At 42.4% G+C, this 21,635-nt stretch overlaps 1 long non-coding RNA gene across 1 annotated transcript; it reads right to left on the bottom strand.

The window, feature by feature from the left end:
* Positions 1–8,708: 8,708 nt before the first annotated feature.
* On the bottom strand, positions 8,709–20,113 carry LOC149867427 (uncharacterized). Its single transcript, XR_016442045.1, has 3 exons — positions 19,922–20,113; positions 12,437–12,644; positions 8,709–9,763 (listed from the first exon to the last, which is right to left on the bottom strand). It is a non-coding gene; the product is annotated as an uncharacterized LOC149867427 (long non-coding RNA).
* Between the last annotated feature and the right edge of the window lie 1,522 nt (positions 20,114–21,635).

Genomic DNA, 21,635 nt, shown 5'->3' with positions numbered 1-21,635 from the left:
CGTGGCCCACTGGCAGCTGGCCTAGAAGTGCAAGTAGCTCTGTGCACGTGGCCAGACTGCTGCAGTGGGTAGAGGGTGCAGGGGTCATGCTAGGTTAGGGCTGCTTCAACAGTTCAGCTGGCACAAGGGGCTCGTGTCCCCAGATACCAACTAGCTGAGCCTTAGAAGCTCCTGGGGGCAAGTAGCCCTGAGCTGCTCACCAAGGCAGATTTTTATAGTGCTGAGGCCAGCACAGGTGCTGGTCCTAGCCTTTTGTTCCCCCTGGCTGAAGGTCTGGGAGGAGCTAGGCAGGGTCAGTTTGCCCCACACCAAAGTACTTGTTCAGGCACATGTGCTGAGGAACAAATCTCCGGCACAAATTTGTGCCGCTGTTATTTGAGCTGCTGCAAGCACACATGCCTGCATGTGTGGATTCACCCTTCAGGCATATCCAGACATACAAGCACATGTGGTTTGTGGTGCCACAAACTACACATGGTGCCCATGCTGCACATTAGCAGTATGGGACCAAAATCTACTACCAGGATTATCCAGTAGGGAAAAAAGAACAAAAAAAAAAAAACAGCTTAAAAAGCGGTGCAATGCACATGCAACACACAGAGGCTGGGCCATCCAGAGCAACACTCTGGCTGCTGGCCAGGCCTCCATGCTGCCCAGCCTGTGCCCCTGATGCTCCAGGGCACAAGGTAAGACTGCTGTGGCCAGCACTGGTGCTGGCCCCAGGCTCCAGCTCTACCTGGCTGAAAAGCCAGGAGGAGCTGGGCAAGAGCAGCTGTCCCACAACAAAGTGCAGGTGCAGGAGGACCTCTGTCCCTGAAGATGATTGGCCACTGGGGGACCTTTATTCCCATCAGCGATCGGCTGATGGGGGACCCCTCTCCCCCCATTGTTGACCTGCTGCTGGTGTCCCCCTGAGCCAGAAGACACCAGTCACCCATGTATCCAGAACTCAGGTTCAAGACACCCTGAAAACTTCAGGTAGTTGAGAATGTGTCAGCTTATTTTGTGAGTGCATTAGATTGTTTGGATTATATCACAGTTCTTTTCTCATCTCTATCTTAACTGATAGCTTCTAGAGGAAATTCAAGGAATTCAGTACATTCTTAGAGCCCTAACCGACTGTCTTATGAATGCACCTCCCTATGTGCCACCATAACACTTACATTGGCAAAAGTGGTTCAGCTATCAGAACCAAGGACAAAGCTTTCAAGTATTGGAGTGAAGAATGTTCTAAGCAATGGGCCCTTGTTTCTAGGAATTCACTTCCGCCAGAAATATATCTGATTCCATGACTAGTCATATTTCCTCTGTAAAATAAATATCTTCAGGCCTCCTGCTGTCTGCAGGTTTTGTAATCTCTCTGCTGGCTATGTTTCTCTCTAAGGGTTACCAGTCATTACAAATAGCTGCTTCCTGACTGTGTGTTCAATCTAAAATCTAAATCTAAATTTACTCGTATGCAGGGATCCTGGTTTTCTCTGAGAAAAGTTACAAATTCTCTGGCATTTGATTTTGGGTTTTTCATTATGGAAAATCAGAGCTCCTGCTAAGACGACTCTGTAAACTCCAAGGAACTGTATGTAGAAAGATTCAAAACTATGTGCAAGAAAACTCAAAATTATGCAAAATTAAAGGTACTTTGTATGGTTACAGGGTGGGTGTGGGGCATGTGGGGGGATTTGTGAAGGTCTGCTGGGTGTGGGGGGGTAGGGTTTGTAGGTGGATGTAGGAGGTGTTGTGAAGGGGTAAGGGAGTGGGGCTTGTGGGTGGGTGTGGGGGATGTAGGGTTTGTGGGGGAGTAGGTATGGGAGTATGTGGGATTTGTGGGTGGGCGTGGAATTTATGGGGGGGTTGTGAACAGGTGTGGGGTTGGATGTGTGTATGGGGCTTGTGGATGGGGGCAGAGTTTGTGGTGCACAGCCCCTGCCAGCAGCAGCTCAGTGGCAGCAGGCCGTGGACCCTCAGGGTGCTCATGGCCAAAACAGGCAGAGCCCCTGGCAACACGTACCTCTGGCTGAGTCCCAGGCCTGCATGTGCTGGTATGGAGCTGAACCTGGTCCGCTGGCATATGCCTTCACATCAGACCAAGCTGGTTCCATGCCAGCATGTGTAGGCAGGAGCCAGGCACCATCAGGCTGGGTGGGCTCTGTGCCTGCACATTGGGCTTCCAGCACTCCAGTGTGAAGCTGCAAATGGAGCCAAGCAGGAGCCCCCCCTCAGCCCAATGGTATGTGACTCCATGCCTCTATATGTGCCTTCCCACCCGGAATAATGGAGTGCAGCTCCTGGTCCACATGCCATCAGGCTGAGCCGGCCCTCCACATGGGACTTCCCATGGACAACTTGTCTCCAATCCCTTAGCCCCCACCCACACACACACTCTGCCCCCCACCCATCTTGCTGGCTCTTCCCACAGCCCCCAACTCCCCTCCTCCCCAGCCCTGCTGGTGCCCCCTATCCCTTACCCACAGCCCCCTAACCACTTACAGCCTCATTGGAGAGGGATCCCAGATGGCCCCCAGTCCCCTGCAAGCCCCAAAGGCTCCAGGAAGAAAAGTGAACCTGAGCCAAGTCCTGGCTGACTGAGTCTCAGGCTCTACCCCTTCCCTCTCTCCCTCTCCCTCGGGATGGGGCTTAGGGTTTGCCACCCTTTTTTAAAGAAACTTTTGTAGGCTAGAACTCTGCCAGCCTGCAGAGAGCTCTCTGCAAAAGTGGAAAATCCAAGGGTATCTCCAATAAACGAAAAATCCGCTTCTTTCTCTGATAAAAGGGAAAATCTGTGGGTTTTTTCCTATTTTTCATGAGAAACAGAAAACCCGGATCCCTGCTTATATGTAAGCAAAAGTTATATTGTCTTCTACATATTGATGTTGATGGTTGAGATGATAGACATTCATCAAGAAAAACATATGGAAATCAGTTCTCCAAGCTGTGCAAGCCATGGAATCCAAAGAGGCATGGAGCAGGAATATATAACTTTGTAACCATGCATTGTGTCTTCTTCTGTTCTTGAAAAATGTTTTTAATGTCATCTTTTGTCTTGAAGAATGGAAGACATAAAGAAGGATGATGAAATATAAAAAAAAATAGGGAAATAGGTAGGAAGAGTGCTATCAAAGAAATGATACAAAGGAGTAATAAGGAAAGAAAAGCAGTCCTGAAATTCGGGATGAGCTGCTGATCAACAACTAGTCTCAAGCCATGCAGCACTGTCAGATGAAATGTAGCTGGAAAATATAAAGAAAAAAAAGCCTAAAGAAATTTGACCAAGGCAAGCTTTGCAGGAGATGTTGGATAGAAGACTGAAAATTTAAGCCCTGAATGGAACCAATTACACACTTATTAAGCACCTGTTTAAAAGCTTCGCTGTTTTGGCATTATCCTGGCCAATTTCAATTTGTGTATTTGCTTTAACATAGTTCTGTGGTGCAAAACAGATGGTTACAAATGTGCTGGCAAGGTAAATAGAAACAGACTTCCAATGCTTAGCGAGTCAGACTAGCCACCTCACCAACACACACCCTGTTGCCAAACTGACAAGCATAAATGTCTTGGAAGCATCCACATTTCATACCACTTGTGCCTCACTGACTGTGTCATAGTCCAGTAACAAGATATACAGGGCATAGTGATATAATCATAGTTGCATGTCAAATACAATAAAAATGTGGAAAAAAGAACATAGATCTTTACCAAAGAGTTTTTCCTCTAAAGTTTGTCAGGGAATTTGGAGTCAACAGATGGATGAATAATGGCATTGCCTAAAGCAGGATGCAGGGGAGGGTGGTGCTCATTAAGTGACTCACTATTGCTTCTTCTTCTTATTTTATCATTATTTGTTTAGTTCTGACAGCGTAAAAAGACAGTATCCTTTTCCCAAAGAGTTTAAATCTAAGAAATCAATGGGTTAGGGAAAGGGAGAGGGAAGAAAATGCAGAGTAATGGGACTGAATCATGAAGTTCTCTGTGTGCTTGTTTCAAAACTTTATTTTTTAGTCAAGTGCCAAGCTTGGTGCTCATTCAGTTTTATATTAATTGATATTTCTCCAGTGGAAGGGACAGAAGCCCTTTTTTATGGTGGGGTTTGTGGACTGTGTTATATTGGGCTGTTTAACTGAGCAGAGCTGCCATTTTGATAATTTCCCCCTTATGGGTATCATGCATTTGTTTCTGTCTTGCTTGTCTTCCTTAATATGCCAGGCTGCACCTACAGTCTTTCCTCCGCTCTTTCCCATGGGCACCTCTGGTGGTAACACACTTTCTAGAAAGAAATTCTGTGGTTCATCCTAGCAGACTGCCCTGCTCCCTATTCTTAACATCCTGCCATAGTCATAGGAGGAGCAGTCCCATATAAATGAACTGTAGGTGCACTTAGGACAATGTTCCCTACCTTCAGCTTGCCCTGAATGAATTGCAGTGGTTTTGCCACTCTTTGTCTGGATTCCTTCTCAGGTCTTCAATTGCTAAGCATGTTAAGACAAAACATCTGACTGCAATGGGCACCTGCTAGACCAGCAGCTGATTAATGTGACTTAAACAGCTCCTTCAAATAGACTTTATCCATTCAGGGAAAGGTACACAACAAACAGGTTTAAACCCACAACAGGTTAGCACATGAGTAGCTTGCTGAGAGCACATCGACAATCTAAAACTTCCCTGACCCCAGCTGTTGTCAACACATCCTGCAAAGCCCTTGCCTTCGTTCCACAGCCCTGTGACTTCCTCTTTGTAAATCAGTGCTTCTCTCTGAGAAGCTGATGTCTACTTCCCCTCCTTTGTAGGCCAAGGGCTTTAACTGCTTTTTGCTTTAACCTTAGTTTCTCTGGCCTTGAAAAAACATAGGCTGCTCCCATTTCTTAAACACAGGGTCAGGATTTCCCAATGACAAGCTTACTCTTCATTTCTGCAGTGTTCTCTCTTGAGATCCCTTATCTCCACCCTTGTTTTGGTTTCCTGTTTGCTCCCCCTTGAAACAGCCTTCTTTAAGTCTATGCAGACAATTCTATTATTATTATTCAATTCTATTATAGGGACAGACTGTCACAATAATATCAAGCAGTGACACTAAGGCACATATGTTGATGTGAAATACAGATCTACCTTGTTCTTCAGTAAAAATTATTAGACTGAAAAGATGTATCTGGTTTGCCATGTGTGAAAAATCCTAACAGGCCTTTTGGGGAGGAAGATGTGGTGAGTAGGTAAGAATATGAATCCAGGGCTATGTTAAGAAAAGGTCACAGAGAAATAGGTCACGTTTTTCTACATGGCTGGAAAAAGAGGTGGAAAAAAGAGGTAGCAGGTGCATGAGAAAGATGAGAGGACTTGATAATATAGTAGGGATTGGCACAGGTGAGTAAATTGTGGAAGATGACATCAAGATTTTGAACCTGAGAGAGTGGTAGGAGAGTTGAGATATCAATGGAGATAGATGAGAGGTGAGAAGGATTAAGAGGAAAAGTAATATATTTATGTTTAGAGCATGAGACTTTTGTATACCAATTAAATATACAGTGGGAGATACCAGAGACAGCTGGAAATGTTAAATTGGACAGTGGGGAAAAGAGACATTTGGAGAAGATGTAGCTGACTGAAGAAAAGAGTTAGAAGGAGAGCAAGCCAGGAATCCATTGCAGAAAGAGATGAACCAATTGTATGTAGGCACATACATCAGGTTTTGCAAGCCTGCCATGCTCTCAGTCTAATCAAACTGCATACAAATACTGCACACATGCACAAAAAAGCCCACCCACAAGCTATCATGTGACAATGAGATAGCATACAATTGATGCATATACTCAATAGCATCCTCAAACAATACTTGGCAAATGTTAAACAGGAGGACACCTGAAGAAAACAGAAGTTAAAATAGCAGCCCTCACTAAATTAAATAAAATCTCAAAATGTCAGGCACTGCGGAGCGGGATTCTATAGTGGATTTCATCCTTTAGTCAAAAATGAGAATTGGTTCCACTGATTAGAAGCTGTTTGTTTGCATCAGGGGGGTCAGATTCTCTTTTGACAGACTCAGACAATAGGTGTGGGATCTCCCTAGTCTCAGGTTCAAAGCCTAATTCAAACAATGTGATCTGAGCTATTTTCTTTAGCTGTGGAGACCAGATATATGGGCACCATCAAGTCAGGGATTAACTTCACCTGTCCTATCTGAGATCTATCATACATATCAAATAGCGAGATAACATTACATGATAGGAGGTGACAAAACATGGAAAATCAGAGCTCAGACTAGCTCTGCTGAGCAGAATTTATCAATTGGATAGGCTGCACTGACTCTCCCAAACATGCTGTCTACAGCAAGGTCAAATCTGGCAAGCATTTCCTTTCTGTAGGTAAGGAAATGCTATCTTTCCATGCCTGTAGCAGTACAGCTTGAATGTGTGTGGCACTGACCCAGATCACTTGCAGTACACTTGATCCACTTGGCTTTCAGTGCTTCAGCATGAAGTGGAGAAACTGAAATTCAAGTCCAGTAGCAGAAATAAGGTGTAGTGAGTCTAGCAGCAATGACATTAACACAATGGTATTACATGGAATCTGTGGCATCAGATTACTGCACAAATACAACCAGTTCCCCAAAGACTGAATATCTTCCAAGGAGTTGCATTCAGGATCAATAATACCAAACATTTTTATTTCATTGGTCTCCAGAACCCCCCCCCACAATTTGTTCTGACTTCCAAAATGCCTTATTATCTATAGATTTTTAATATTTGAAGTCCATTAAAGTGGTGAGGATGACCTCATTAGAATGATATTAGCAATATACTTGATGGTGAGAACAATGAGTCTTTTGCCAAACCAATACTTAGTCATTTTGGAAGGTACTGTGATTTAGTACAGTGAATTAAAAGTCAGGGATCCTTGTGTTCTACTGTCAATTTGTTGTATAATGTTAGGTGAGTCATTTATTTTTACTGTAATCTGTCCAATGAGGAATACCCCTCTATCAGGTATTTTGGGCAGATTAGAATTCAAAGCACTTCTGAGGTCCTAGGACAAAAAAGTATACGTTTTAAAGTATTATTTACTAATTAAGAATACTTTCATTTTGAAATAGATCATGTCACTGGCATAGATCACATCCCAGTCTGAGAACTTACTCATAGACACCTTAGTGACCAACAGGAACTTGTTGTATAACTAGTAATTATGTTGTTAGAACAGACGAATGGTGCCGTTTTGTTGTTAGAATGCATGAATGACGCCTATGAATGAATGAAATGTAAGGTGTTGAGAGAAGGAAAGTTGTTCTGTGTTGTGTTGATGGAATGTGGGCCAGCACAGCTAGCATGTCAGATAATGATGTATGACTTTACATGCTGAGAACCTAGATCAGATGTGTATATAGAAATGTGAGTCTATCCTGAATGACCTGAGCAATTTATGGGAGTAGGCAAGGAAAAACTCTCCACTATTGTGGGACTACATCCCTCTCCCTGAATTTCTAGGCCTTTGTGTTAAAAAAGTTGTTTATGTAGGAAGGGTGGCTCTAATTCATCTTTGAGTTTTGTACTATTGCTGTGTCTCATTGAAAAATTGGAGAAATGCAGTTGCAAAATCAAGTTCTGTGGGCACGTCTACACAAGACATGTTAATGTGCCGTAGCCCAATTTACTGCACAGTAAAGGTGCATGTCTACACCTGTGCGCCCTAACTGCACAGCAAAAATAGCTAATCACAGCTAAATCTGATACTTGTAAATGCAGGTATATACCAATGTTTAGGTTTTTTGTTTCAACCATGTGCAAGTCCTTAGAGCGGAGCTGGGGGTGGGCAGAGGGTAGGGGAAGTGTGGGCAGTGGGACAGCTGGACTGGAGTGGGGAGTGCAGGAGGAGGAGGTCAGCCAGGGCCTCCTGCACCCAGTGCCCTGGACTCTGCTGGCATGCCCTGCGTGTGCAGCTCTCCTAGGCCCTGCGTGGGGTGGGGCCTGTTGGGGCCAGCAGGAGCACAGGGGCAGGGCTGGAGCAATGGGGTGCTGGGCATTGCTGGTAGGGGCAGGAGCTAGAGCAGCCATGGCATGGAGGCAGGGTGGGCAAGGAGGGAGCTGTCATGTGCTGCCTCTGTGCTGGGCAGGGAAGGGCCTGGCCAGGGATCAGAGGGTGGGGCTGTGTTTCCAAGATGGCTGCCAAGTGCTAGCAGCTGGGTCTGGCTTCAACATGCCTGCAAAGTGTTGGCAGCGGTGTGGCCAGAGGGGCCCCCCAGTTCCCCCCAGTGGCCATAGGGGCACATGGCAAGACTGGAGGGACTGGAGGGAAATTTAGTGCCAAGTCCTGTACGTGTAGGCACCTAACAAAAATTGCTTACTGCACATTAGCTTAATGCACAGTAAATTAGGTCACAACTAATTGCATGTGTAGACATATCCTGTATGTCAGATTTGTTCCAAGGTCCAGTGGCTATGAAGTACCTCCGGAAACAATTGCTCTAATAACTACTACCACTCACTGAAAGGGTCAAATTTCATCATAGTTATACCTTTACAAACTCAGTAAAGTCATTTTTAGCTATTAAAAAATTGTAAATGTCTGCATGTCAAAGCTAGAACTGCATGAATCACTGATTTTTTTTTTTCAGTTTGCTGGTAAATTTCAAATTGGGGAGGGGGAAGCAGTTTAGCTCATACCAAAATAAAGGTGTTTAGGTTTTCTTACCAAAAACATGTTGTTTATTTCACATCATACAAAACATTTCATTTTAGGGATTTTTTCCTTACTTTTAACATTTAAGTTAATTTTGAAATTAAACATTTTGACTTTTTCAAAATTTTATTTTTGACTTTAACAAATTGATTACATTTGACATGAATTCATGACCAGTTTCAGTTTACTCCAATCTGCCTTTCTAGTAATAAACTATTTAACCAAAATATTTCACCCTGTTCTAGCAATGATATAGTATCAAGCATCATATCTTGTATGCACAAAGGAAATCTTCAAAACACAGGTCATATCACCAGTGGCAGAATAAATGCCATTATGGATAAGAATAGGTGAAGGAGGAGGAAGAGAGAGAAATCAGTAGTAAATTAGCAATGGAAGCAGAATTTAACCAGATAGTCACCCCCTTAATCAACATTAAAAGCCAGAGAGTAAGTTTAAATGTCTCTCTAAGTATTGTTAGGAGGGTACTGCTTGAGAGACAAGTTACACGAATGCATCTTTCTTCCCCCTTGAAATTCCCTCCTCCTTCCTAACCAAATGCACGTTAAATGCATGTCAATAGTTGCACTTTTGTGTACAGTGTTTTCGCACTAAAATACACAATATTTCCATAACCTGGATTGGCATTCTATAGTGCAACAGCTGTTCTTGTGTTAAGGCAGGTCAGTCACTGCTGACAGAAGTTATGACATTAAGGAAGGTATAAGAGATTGACAGGTCTCATGTTTCTGGGACAATAAAGTGAAAACTAGTGAAATATAGAAAACAGTGGCAACTCACCATGAGAACTGCCTGGCTGTTGCTCTGCCCTCAGTGCCTAGTCCCTCTGCAAGCAGGTAGGCACTGTAATAAATAAATTAGTTTTTGAAATGGGACGTTGCTCAATTCACAAAAGTTATGGAGTTATGTCTTGTGTCCAATAAGGGGTGCCTCAAGTCCAACAAGGGTTTAGTTGGAGAACCCTGTATGACAAAGGGGATAACTTAGTATGAAATATGATCAGCTGTGGGGGACATAAATCTTGGAGACCTCAGTAGCAGGTGTAGCAGACCCTCTCACCTTCCTCACTGTGATGCGGCATCTGGGAAAACAGTAATGGGGAAGTCTTAAAATAGTTGGTTGTACATTTTTCATCAAGATAAAGTCAGATGAATTAACAATTAAATCAACATAATCTTTATATGGCTTTTCACTGGCTACAAGGAACAATTAAATCCATACTGATAATGTAGCTCTTCCTCTTCCAAACCTTTTCTTTACCTCCATGTGTTACAGTAAGCTGTCCTTTCAGTGAATGTTTGATGAGGACCAATGCTTTTCTGTGGTCTTTTTAAGACAGACAAAAATGAATTGGACCTACACTGGTGATCTCCATCAAGCAATTTATCTAAACATTGTAACATAATGATACATAAAAGTTATGGCAAACTCATGCAGCTTAAACTATATAGTAATTATCTGAAGCTTATTTATGCATTTGTCTCAGCATGATAGGGATAGATTTCATAGACATTAGAGCTGAAGGGACCTTGGAAGGTCATCGAGTCCAGCTCTGCCCAGAGAGGCAGGAAGTCAGCTGGGGTCATAGGATCCCAGCAAGATAAGCATCCAAATTTCTCTTGAAGGCGTTCAACGTGGGTGCTTGAACCACCTCTGATGGCAGATGGTGGCTTATATTCAAAAGTGTCTCAACATTTACCTTAACAGGCTTTCCTTCAGGAGATTACCACTGCACAGTAGTGTCTTGTATAGATGCAGTCAAAGAGTGCATTAATATCTGTGAGTGAGAATTGGTAGTTGAGAATGTGGGCGCTTGCAGAGCCCACATTCATTTGGTGGAGAAATGCAGGGATGCTAATGGAACTGAATGCAGGACTGGAGCCTAAGAATCTGCTAGCCATTCTCTCATTGGATAGTCCTTTCCCTTGTCAGTACTCTCTAGTTAAATCAGTGGGAGTACTTATAGTGTAAAGTCATACTAACTCAATGTAATGTAGCAGAATTCAGTCTTTGGTAAATAGGGTCTTATTGCCTCCCTTGGAATAATTTACACATCTATCAGGATGTACAGTGAAATGAACATATTAAAATATAGTGGAGAACTGAGTTAATTTTGTGATTATCATGGGTCTTGTGGCTATCCACATTATCCTAAGCACAGCTCAGTTTCAAATGGTCATAGCATGCATCAGTGGTGATGGCTATCTTGATAGCCCCATTTATTTTTATTACTTTAGGACAGATTCTTATGTGTGTGTAATGGTTAGAGCAAGCAGCAGAGAATTGGACCTCTGGGTGTTTTATCATGTTTGCAAACTACTTAGGGCTAGATCCTGTCCCCAGTCTTACACAGCACCTGAAAGGAGAAAGAAAGTAAACAGTGGCATGACTCTTTCATGCTGCCTGAAAGAGCTGGCCAGCCTTATGCGGAAGAATATACTGCACTCCTTAAATGGATATAGTGGTCTTCCCTCCCTAAGCTCCAGGAGACATTTTCTAGGCTAAATAGAAAGAGTTTTGCTCTGGGCTTCACTTTAGCCAAATTAAGGGTGTCTTAATTTGGGAAAGTATCTACCTTGGGGGAGTGTCATTTGCAAGTTCTTTTCGATCCTGATATGGAAGATGTCAAGGACGTGCATTTTCACAGTTACTATAAAACATACAAGGTGTGTCTACATGTGCTATTAATCTGTACATAGTAAGCCTTCCTCAGGAGCACATTTACTTGTGCTCCCTGTTTGGAGCAGATTTGATCCCAATAGGAGCAGCCCAGTATAAGGCTGTTCCCACCCTGCTCTGCTTCCCTGCAGCAGCCAGGGGGAGCTCCAAGCTCCCATAGGTGCTAACCTAGGGGCTATCAAGGGGCATGAAGCCAGTCCTAGTGGGCACAGGGCCAGGAGAGCCCCACCAGCTGCAGTGACAGCTGTCTCCTGGCCCCATGCACATTGGGCCAGGAGACTGAAGTACTAACTGAGTGCACAGTAACTACATTGACTGTACAGTAGCACTGGAACACATTTTTGTGATGGTTACTTCACAGTAGCTTATTAGCATGGTTTTTGATTGGCACACTACTCCGCAGTGTTATTAGGCTACCATGCAGTAAGCCTCTCATGTAGACACACTTACAATGTACCAAGTTACATGTAATGTGAACACCAATGCACATTAACACTTAGCTGTGTAAGAATGTACTTTTTTAAAGGGGTTTACTACATAAAAACCTAGTAAATATTATAGAGTTGTTTTTTTATTTTTCAGATGAATAATGCATGTTTTAGAACCTTCATGAAAATTCCTTGCTTGCTGCTTCTTCACTTTTAATTACTGTAAGAGAAAAGAAATTATACAGACAAATTAAAATGAAGTGATGCTCTTAACAGATTTTTTTTTTCTTGCTTTGGAAAACCATAGCAGAAAAATAGTAGCTGTACAACTTCAAAGTACCTTAAAGCTTGGGATGTCAATTAAAGATAATTAATCTGTTTTTCCTGTTTCTGTAGTTCTGGCTTTCACATAATGCTTGCCCTAAACAATAACAGTAAAAAATGGATGGCACTTTATTCACACATTAGAACTGTGTGCAAATACATAATAAAAGATTTTTTTTCATATTGCTTTAAAAACCTAATCAACTTTGCTCATAACTCAATTAAGCATAAAGATGACTGTGGCAGGCCCTCGGCTTGCCACGTGAGGGGTGGACTGCCCCTAAGCCTACTCACCCAGCAAGACCTTCGGGTGTTATCCGTACCTCTGTGATGTTGTTCAGTGGTTCTTCCTAGGTCTGGGACACCCGTTTGGTGCATCTTCTGTGGGGCTCCTCCTCCCCTACACCCTTCCAGGTGTTCTTGTAGGTCACAGGCTGCACCTTGGTGTTGCAGGCGATCTGATGTGCAGCTGGGATGATGCCCCAGTATCATGGTCACTTGCTGTGACCTATTATGCTTGGAGAGAAAATGCTAATGCAAAAAGAAACCAAGTTAACTTAATGTGGTTCACGCTGAGCAGTGGGTAGGGCAGTGTTGCCCCCACATTGCTTCCTCACCCCCTCACCCTCCTTCCTCAATCTGGCCCCCTTTTCCTTGGGGCATTTTCCTACTGCCTTGTGGCCAGGTGTCCCTGTGGTTTCATATGTTCCCTGCTGGGCTCATTTGTGGCTGGATACAGTAGGGTCCCCCAGTGGCGCACTTTGAGCATGCGGTTGGGCTGTTGGGAGGCTATGGAGTTGCAGTCCATCCCTCAGGTCTACCCCAACCAGGTGCCCCCTGGGCCCACCAGTCTATCTTCTCCTGTCCCCATCTGACATGAGACAATGAAGGCTCCAGCCTGGCACAGGCTGCTTGGTGTCACATTCCTGGCTTCCAGGCCACCTTTCAGTGCATGGACATCATGCCATGCTGCAATCAGGACCCGGCTTGTCTGGCCCGGGGGCCTGCCACAGTGACCAAGGCACTGAACTGTGTAATGTTATGAATATATATACAAAGAACAAATAGTGAAACTGGCCAGGTCATTGGCATGCCCAGTATCATTTAGGATCCCCAGATTTGAGCATGGCCTCAGGATAATAGGGGTACTCAGGGCTTTTAAAGTGTGTGCTCATAAATTAAGGCCAAACGTGTAGAATTGTATCTTTCTCGACATCTTGCTTGCATTATGATAAAGAGTCTCATAAGAGATTATCTACCTAGACAAAGAAACAATGACATGAGAGGAAACATTACAGCCTAGAATTCAAGGATGGTGACAAATCCCATAGACTGGTTTGTGCCCTCATACCGTTAAGTTGTTTTATTTGTGTAGTGGCACACTAGCTCTGTATGTCTAACTTCTGATGCTTTTTCCATGTCTTATGCCAATATTAACGTAAATAAAAATACATTCAATTATGTAATCTAATTTCAGCCCAGAATTAACACTGACATAATAGAAAATTTGTTATTAGGAAAGCACTGAATGATAATTTCTGATTCAAACACCTACATCCATCAGAGAAGTTAGAACCAGATTTAAATTTGAAGTCTGTGGCTCCATTTCATCATTAGGTATGATACCAAAACCAAGAAGTGTATCTTGCACTTAGTACTTGATTCTTACATTCCATGCTGTCCTTGTTTCCCATAAATTGTCAGAATCTTAACCAAAACAAAATTAATATGGTGACCTATTCCTAAATCACTGTAAGTCTTTTCTTATGATTTGTTCTGATGTGGATGTAAATTAGGTTCTTCAGTGAGAGAATAAGGTCCATGTACCTATCATTTGTTGACGCTTTAACTCAGGGCTGTTCAACTTCAAAGGGGCTGAGTGGCACATACTGTGTAGGCTGCAGCACCACAGGAACCTTTGCACTGTGGTGTGTAGGCATTTCCCTCCCACTGCTGCAGCCTTGTGTACCCTGGTCCCCACTCACAGCACCCCAGCTGTGGGTACCCCAGCACTACATGGTGAACCCTACCACCCAAGAAGAAGGCAGTAGAGGGAGGGAGAGCCCAAAACCTTGACTGCAGCAGCTGGGTGGAAGCTAGGAGGTCACATGTGGATGCCTGGCTGCCAGTTAGCCTTGCTTTTAACATATCTTAATTTAGGGAGATATTGCAAATATTTTCTAATGCAACACAGTAGGCAGTGCAAACAATAGAAAAAAAAGGAGAAGTTTTTAAAGGAAGAAGATCCTGGAAGGGGATAAATGATGAATTATCCTTAGCCTATAGGTATGGTAAGAGTTTCCATCATCTCCTCACATTCCTTGTATGAGTACCAATGCAAATTGCATTTTTGTATCTGTCACTGCATGTTAGCTACATTTACCTGCTAAAAGGATTCACATTTTAATGGTTAATATAGAGATTTCTTGATATGATCATCAGGCATCTAAACTAAGACACCACTGAAATTAACGGGCGTAATCACACTTTCAATTCACACTTTCACCGTTACTCCTTTAAACTTTCTGCTGACTCATGAGTTTATATTAGCATCATATTTAAAAGGCTATTTTTGCAACCACATATGCTGGAAACTTAAAGCCAAATTCTTTGCTAATATGAATTGGTACAGCTCCATTGACTTCCCCATGTCCTTGATCCAAGCTTGGATTTTGATGTGTGATTTTGCAACCATGGGTAAGCAACACACAAAATCTGTGGCTGCAGTATTACAGACTACACAGTGCATTGGTTATAGTCTAAAATCTAAGATAACATGTTTAGGGTTTCCACTGAAATCAGTGGTAAAATGTCCAAGCTCTTGAGGCATAATCCCACTGCCCTGAAAAGCAGTGTATTTTAATACATAGTTTTCCACCATGAAAACCTTTATTTTTATATAGTTGTACCCAGGTGAGTGTCTGGCTCCAGGCCTTTATTTTAGGCTCTGGGACCTAGGTATACAGTATTGACTGGACTATGCATTTGATATCTACAGGCAGTAACTTGCAAATGAGAATCACACAGCTGTTAATAAGATTCTGTGAAACAATGAACGAGACTCTCAAATAGCTGGGGCCATATGAAGCTACTAGACTTAAAGTAATAGGGGCTGCACACTTAAAGGAAACTTGGAATGCTAAGCAATCAGGCAACACAGATGCTGGGCTGTACTTCAAAGTCAGGAAATAAGGACATGCTTTCACAACGGTAGACTGGGAGTATGGAAAATTACCTACAACCAGGAAAATGTGAACTACTGTTTTCAAGATTGTATTTGTACCAGTTTAATGGACTGTATCTGGTATATATTAAACCATACTAACCAAGGTTGCTGTAGTTAAGGATCAGTTGGTTTTTTGATTGTAAACACACATTTTTGAGGGGTCTATTGCTCAGCCATTTAAATTCACACCAGGCATGAAGCCTAATGTATAAGTAAGCACTATGCAGGGATGCAGTCCCCTTTCCCCTCCCAGGCTTAACATAAATCAGTTTAGTTGTTTTTAGTTCCAAAAGAACGGTAAGCAAAAAAGCAATTTATTGGGAGGAGGGAAGGTTTGAGCACTTAAAACACACACACAGAGGCCATTTTTTCCCATTTGGGAAAAGGGTAGGGCTCAAATCAGATAGATGAGTTACAGACAAGTTCAGTGAGCTAGAAAAACCACTGTTATACTAACCATGTCCTTCAGCTAATTTTTATAACTATTTCCATCATGGATTATTTTCCCTTAAATAATGCTTCCAAAATATTCTCTATTATGCCTTGGCATATACCCCATTCAACATCTGACTTCAGTTGGAGTAGCACACAAATATCCAAACAAGGGATGCAGCCTAATGTGAACATAAAATCCCTAAAATGGCAGTGGCTCTTCACACTTCAAGATTTACATGTCGCACACTACAGGGTTAAACATTAGCTAATGGCTTGTTTACATGTGGAGGGATTCTGGAATCATTCTATAGGAATAGCTTATTCCTGAAAACTCCATGTGTGGACCTTCTTATTCTAAAATAAGAGTGCCTCAATGCAGTTTAGCTTTAATCCCCATTCAAAGTAAATTAAACCAAACTGGACAAAGCACTCTTTTTTTTTCTGGAATAAAAGAATGTAATTACTCAGGAATAGGTATCGCCTTTTAAATTTACACCCTACTGTAATCCAATTTTCAGCTGTATATAAAATGGTGTTTAAAAAGAATTATCTCTGTGTACGTGGAATATTGTCCAGTATTTCATCAAAAGGTTGCAAATGTAATGTTTACAAAGGACTAGTTTCATCCTACTCTGAAGGAGTAAATGGGTCAGAAAGATGTCTGGGGAAAGCTGTGTGTAGGAACAGCTGAAAGTCAGGTGGCCTTTTAGTGTCTCTCGTTCTTATAACAAAAAATATTTTTCTGCTTTTATTTATGATCAGATAAAAAGTCCCTTTGTAGTACATTATGGTGCTGCTACTTAAAAAGGGAAATTAAAATTAAAGATTTACTTAAATAACACTAAACATACAAAATCAAGGAGTACAGAGTTAATGCTGACTTGCCCTACTTCACCCATCTCTTGTACTAAGCACTGTATGGCTGTGATACATAAGAACTCACAGTTTTAAGGTCTCTGAAGATGGATATGGATCGTGACTCACGTGGGGTACCCTTGACTTAAAATGTCTTTTCTTCCAGTGGTTTACTTTAGACCAGACCCAGTATTGTCAGTTATGTACACTATATATACACCAACTACTGTACATTTTACGTTAGTATGCTATTTTATAGTTAGACGTTACAAGGGAATTGAAATACAACATGGATTTCATGTGCCTTAATTTACATTTGCATATGGATTTCATGTGCCTTAATTTACATTTGCATATCTTCCATTTTCAACAGAAAAAGCTAGCAACAAATATGAATAACTTGTAATTTCAGTTCCTTTAAACATAATTCACAGACTATATGGTTGATGCAAATTATTAACACATAATAGGTGAAATCTTGGCTCCTTTGAAGCTGATGAGATTTTGCCATTGATTTTAGTGGAGCCAGGATTTCATCCGTCGTCTGTTTCTGTTTCAAAAAGCTCGGCATTTTGTTCAATTGAGTCAATTAAGATGGAACTAAGTTTAATGGTGGTTCCCTTTAATTCTAAAACTATCTAAAGAAACTCAGTGAAAGAAGGTGCAGTAAATAGAGCACATAAACACCTAATTTCTGATCACAGGAACACATCCAGTACCACCTGCTGTAATAATTGTACTCTTCCTATATTATTTTCCTCTTTCATCCTTTGTGTCATGTTTGAAATTCAGACTATAGGCTTCCTTAAGCAAGGACTAAATCTTATGTGAAATGCCTACCAAACTTGGAGGTGCTATAAAAAATTATGACACAGAGTACTGAAATCAACGGGATTGATATGAAATAAATTTAAACAATAAGACTTTCAGATACTCCTCACATCAGACTCAGCCTGTTGGTTATTTGTGTTTTTATTACTCTCATTTAAATTTAAGAGTCTTTTTGCTTTTTTTAAAGCTGTCACTGGCTTATCATACTTGGTTTTGAAATATTACACAGAGCTAACTTGGAAAATCTTCTGCACCAATAAAGCCATATGTTTAAAATCACCCACCATAAATAGAATGCTGAATTTAAAGGAAGTGTTTCCCAAATAATTTAAGCCTGCATCCTGTAAACACTCATATGCATTATTTATGTCAGTAATCTGTCCAAAATAAATTCGATTATTTGGATGATGGAAGTTAATCAGGTAAGTGTTTCAGCAGAATTGAGCCTTTATACAGGACGCAAAGCAAAATAACAAATAAATGGCAACCAGTTAACACAGTGAGAAATTTAAAAATATATTGAAAGGGAAACGTGTATATTAGGATGTCATTCTAAGGCAGCTTTGTGTCAAGGGTGTTCCTAAAATCAGCATGAATGCAATTGATCGGAGTGATTCTTTCAGCCATGTAAGCAAAATCCTATGCTTTTTTAAGATAATTAAAAACCTCTCAGAATTATATACACACGACTCAAATGCATGTGGATTTCTGTGATGCTTCAATGACTTCTTTATTCATATACGTTCAGAACCTAGACAAAACTATTTTACTATTGCACTGCATGTATTTTTGCAGTTGGTAAGTAATGTTTTATAACAGTAATTCTAAAATGCCACTTATAGTGGATGAAAAAATGGATTTCAACTATAAAATACGTATTTTATGTGAAAGATGGTTTTGATTACAGATTTCTTGAAACATATTATATGATGTGGTAATTGTTCTTACCCTTCCTTTAAAAAATGTATCATTCTTTCCAAAAAAATACTCTGCGCAATATTCTGCGGATGTTACTAATTACAGTATAATATATTATTAAGAAATTTTAAAAAGAAAATGTCAGATATAACAAGAGCAAAGGCCATTTCATTGTAATCAAAATATATTATATTTCTGTTGCTTGCCAAAAGAACCAAATGTGGATAATGCAATACTATCCATTTAAAGGGGGGAAAGGGTAAATGTAATGCTTTTAAAAATATTACTGTCATCTCCAAATACAAGGATGTGTACAGATGTTATGTCTGTATGTTCTACATATGCAAGTGGTGGTTCTAACCAGCTGTACGTACAATCAGAAATACATGATTTTTCTGGAAACTAGCATAATTTATAACATTCAGTCTGAAGCAAGCAATACTTTAATGCTTTGCCTTCAACTTACTCATTAGTTCCTGCTTCCTATGGCTAAACGTAATAGCATAATGGTTTTTGTAAGTTGTTATTTTAACCCTATATGAATCCATGATGCATGCATTTATTATTACAAAAATTTGCAAAACTGCCAACATTACTGTTGAAAACAGCATGTACATAGTTCTTTTTTTCCTTGGGAACTGACCTTTGCTACCCATACATACTACAGATCTTAAAAGATATTTTTGCTTCAAATGTTTCTTGCTGTCTGTTCCACAAAGCAGCAAGGTATGGATGCACTCCTGTTTTCATTTTAGGGCGTGCATCCCCCATATAGTTACCAAAGACACACTGTATTTCCGCAGTAACTAATGATTTTGCGCTATTTGGCCTTGAACATCAGTCTTGGCCCATGAAAATCAACGCTCCCTTTCCTCTAAACTAAATGGCTCTTCAAAAAATTTTCTGTCCAGAGTCTACATCACATTTCGCCCCCTTGCCTTGCTAACTTGGAGGCAGCTTTGCCAGGCACCCTGGTGACTGCCTACATGTGACTGGGACATGTTTACTTCCTTTCTGGCAAAAATGTAAGTAAATCCAACGGCAGCACTAAAACTGAGGAAATCCTGAGAGAGAGAGTGATGCCATGAAAATCTGGCATCCTTCGCTCATTTCTTTCCTGTTTGTCTACATCCTAATTAGGAGAGCGCTGCTGACTCCTAAGCCAGCCCGTATCAAAGAGCTTCTCCCCCTTCTCGCGTGCAGCGGAGCCTTTGGTCTGCGCCCGTGCGGAGGAGCCGGCGCTGGTCCCTCGGGCTCGCCGTGCGGGTCCCCGGCGCCGGGCTGGAGCCGGGCCGGGCCCGGGGGGCGGCTGAGCTCGCTCCGCCGGGCCGGGCCGGGCCGGGCCGCCGCGGGCCTGCAGCACAGCGCAGCGTCCGCTCCTCCGCGGAGCCCCAGCCTCGCCGCGGTGCCCGGTGTGGGACGGGCTCCCCGGGGCAGTGCCTCGCCCCCACCATCATCCCCGCAGCCTCCAGCCGTGCCCGCTCCCCCGCGCTGGCGCCGCATGTCCCGGGGCAGCAGCGAAAGCGGCAGTCAGTCGACTTACTTGGTTGCGGCGCCCGGCCCCGCCCGGCCACTTTTTAGGCAGCGAAGCGCTTATCGCCACGGCTCTTCGCTCGCCACCCCCGACGGCGCGAGGGAGCGGGGCTCGCTAACCCCCGCCGCGGAGCAGCAGCCCAAGGTGCAGGAGAAAGGCACGGGGCGGGCGGGCGGTCCGCGGGGAGCCCGCGCCCGCTCTCCCTCCCCTCGGGAAAGCCCGTGGGACCGGCGCATTGTTTGCTCCTCGCCATTTTATTTTATTTTTTGATTTGTAAGAAAACGCCAAAAAATGTAAATATCATTTCTACGGTGTGTGTGGGGGGGGGGGGGGGCGGGGGGCGCACTCCTATTGATCTCTCAGCTGGTTTCTCTCGGCCCCGGGTCCTTCCCCTGCCAGCGGCAGAGATTCCTAGTGTCACAGCGCAGCCTAGCGGGCAGCCCCCGCACCCCAGCCCCCGCCTCGGCCGCCGCCAGCCCGCGCTCTGTCGCCGCACCCCAAGAAGTATCGGCAGCCCACAGGACGCGGATGACCTTAGCGCCTCTCGTCCATAATCTGCATATTTATTCCTGTCTGCCTTCCCTCCAATAAAAAGATAGGATCTCCATAAACCAAGTCCCCATGACCCATATTTAGTTGAAGTGCAGGGTGTTTTTTTTTTCTTTCCTGGATCCTCTTTTAAACCCCACTCCACACTGTTCCTCTGTCTATTACATGCTAATTTAATTTTACTATGGACGATATTTTCAGCATTTGCTGAGGACAGTAAATTTTGTAGTTTATGTTATTTCACTTTTTATGACTTTTTAACACTTAATAAAATTTTATTAGAGCACTTTTGTGTTTACAAGGCCACAAAACTCTTGGCAGGTTGTCAGAAGTCCTTTTTATTATGATCCTACTGATATACTGCGAGTAATGAAATAATCATGTCCAGAAATGTATCAAAGGCCAGAGGGATTATCCAATTTAATAGCTCTACAGATGCGCTGTGAAGGATACGGACAGGCAACGCGTCGACAGGCTAAAAGGCTTGGTGGAAGGAGGAGGCAGACCTGGTTAATTTCTTTACCGTTTCAAGCTAGTTCTGTTGCTATCCTAAAGGCTAGATGCTTGGTCATGTGACTCCTGGCTCTTTCAATAAAAATGAATTTATCCTGTTGCAAAATGCTGTTTTCTTTTTATTCTTCTTAGGTGTGCATTTAATGCTGGTGTGCTTGCTCCATCTTTCTACTGCTTGCATCCTTCATTAAAAATACCATTTATTGAAAAATCCACTTTTATAGTACCATTTGCAGCTAACAGTGCTTTTAGTGTTAGGATCTGCTCCTGCCGCTGCTGCTGAAAAAAACAAGAGAATGATACAGAGATCCAATACAGAGCAAGATGTCTTGCTGTAGTCTCTGAAATGATTGCTTTTTGTTTTTGTTTTTGAATGGGTACAGTTGCTGGAGAGCTCTGATTTGTGTATGTGTCTGAGTATCACAATGGGCTGTTTTTCTGCACTGCTCTCAGTACTATAGCCTGAGATACTGCAGCTGTTTTTAAGGTCATTTCCTTTTATTTTAAATAATTGTTCATTTAACATATGTTGTTAAACTCATTCTTGCGTCAAAAGGAGGCGATTATACTTCCTGACCCTGAAAGCAAGGTGGGTGGCTTTGTTTTATAATTAAATTTGCTGTGTTCAATTTCATATTTTTCTTTCTCTGCTGTTTCCTAA

This window comes from Crocodylus siamensis, chromosome 4 (genome assembly GCF_052110815.1).
Source record: "Crocodylus siamensis isolate JL-2025a chromosome 4, ASM5211081v1, whole genome shotgun sequence".
In the NCBI taxonomy this organism is placed as follows: domain Eukaryota; kingdom Metazoa; phylum Chordata; order Crocodylia; family Crocodylidae; genus Crocodylus; species Crocodylus siamensis.
This window is presented reverse-complemented; position numbering and strand designations above follow the sequence as displayed.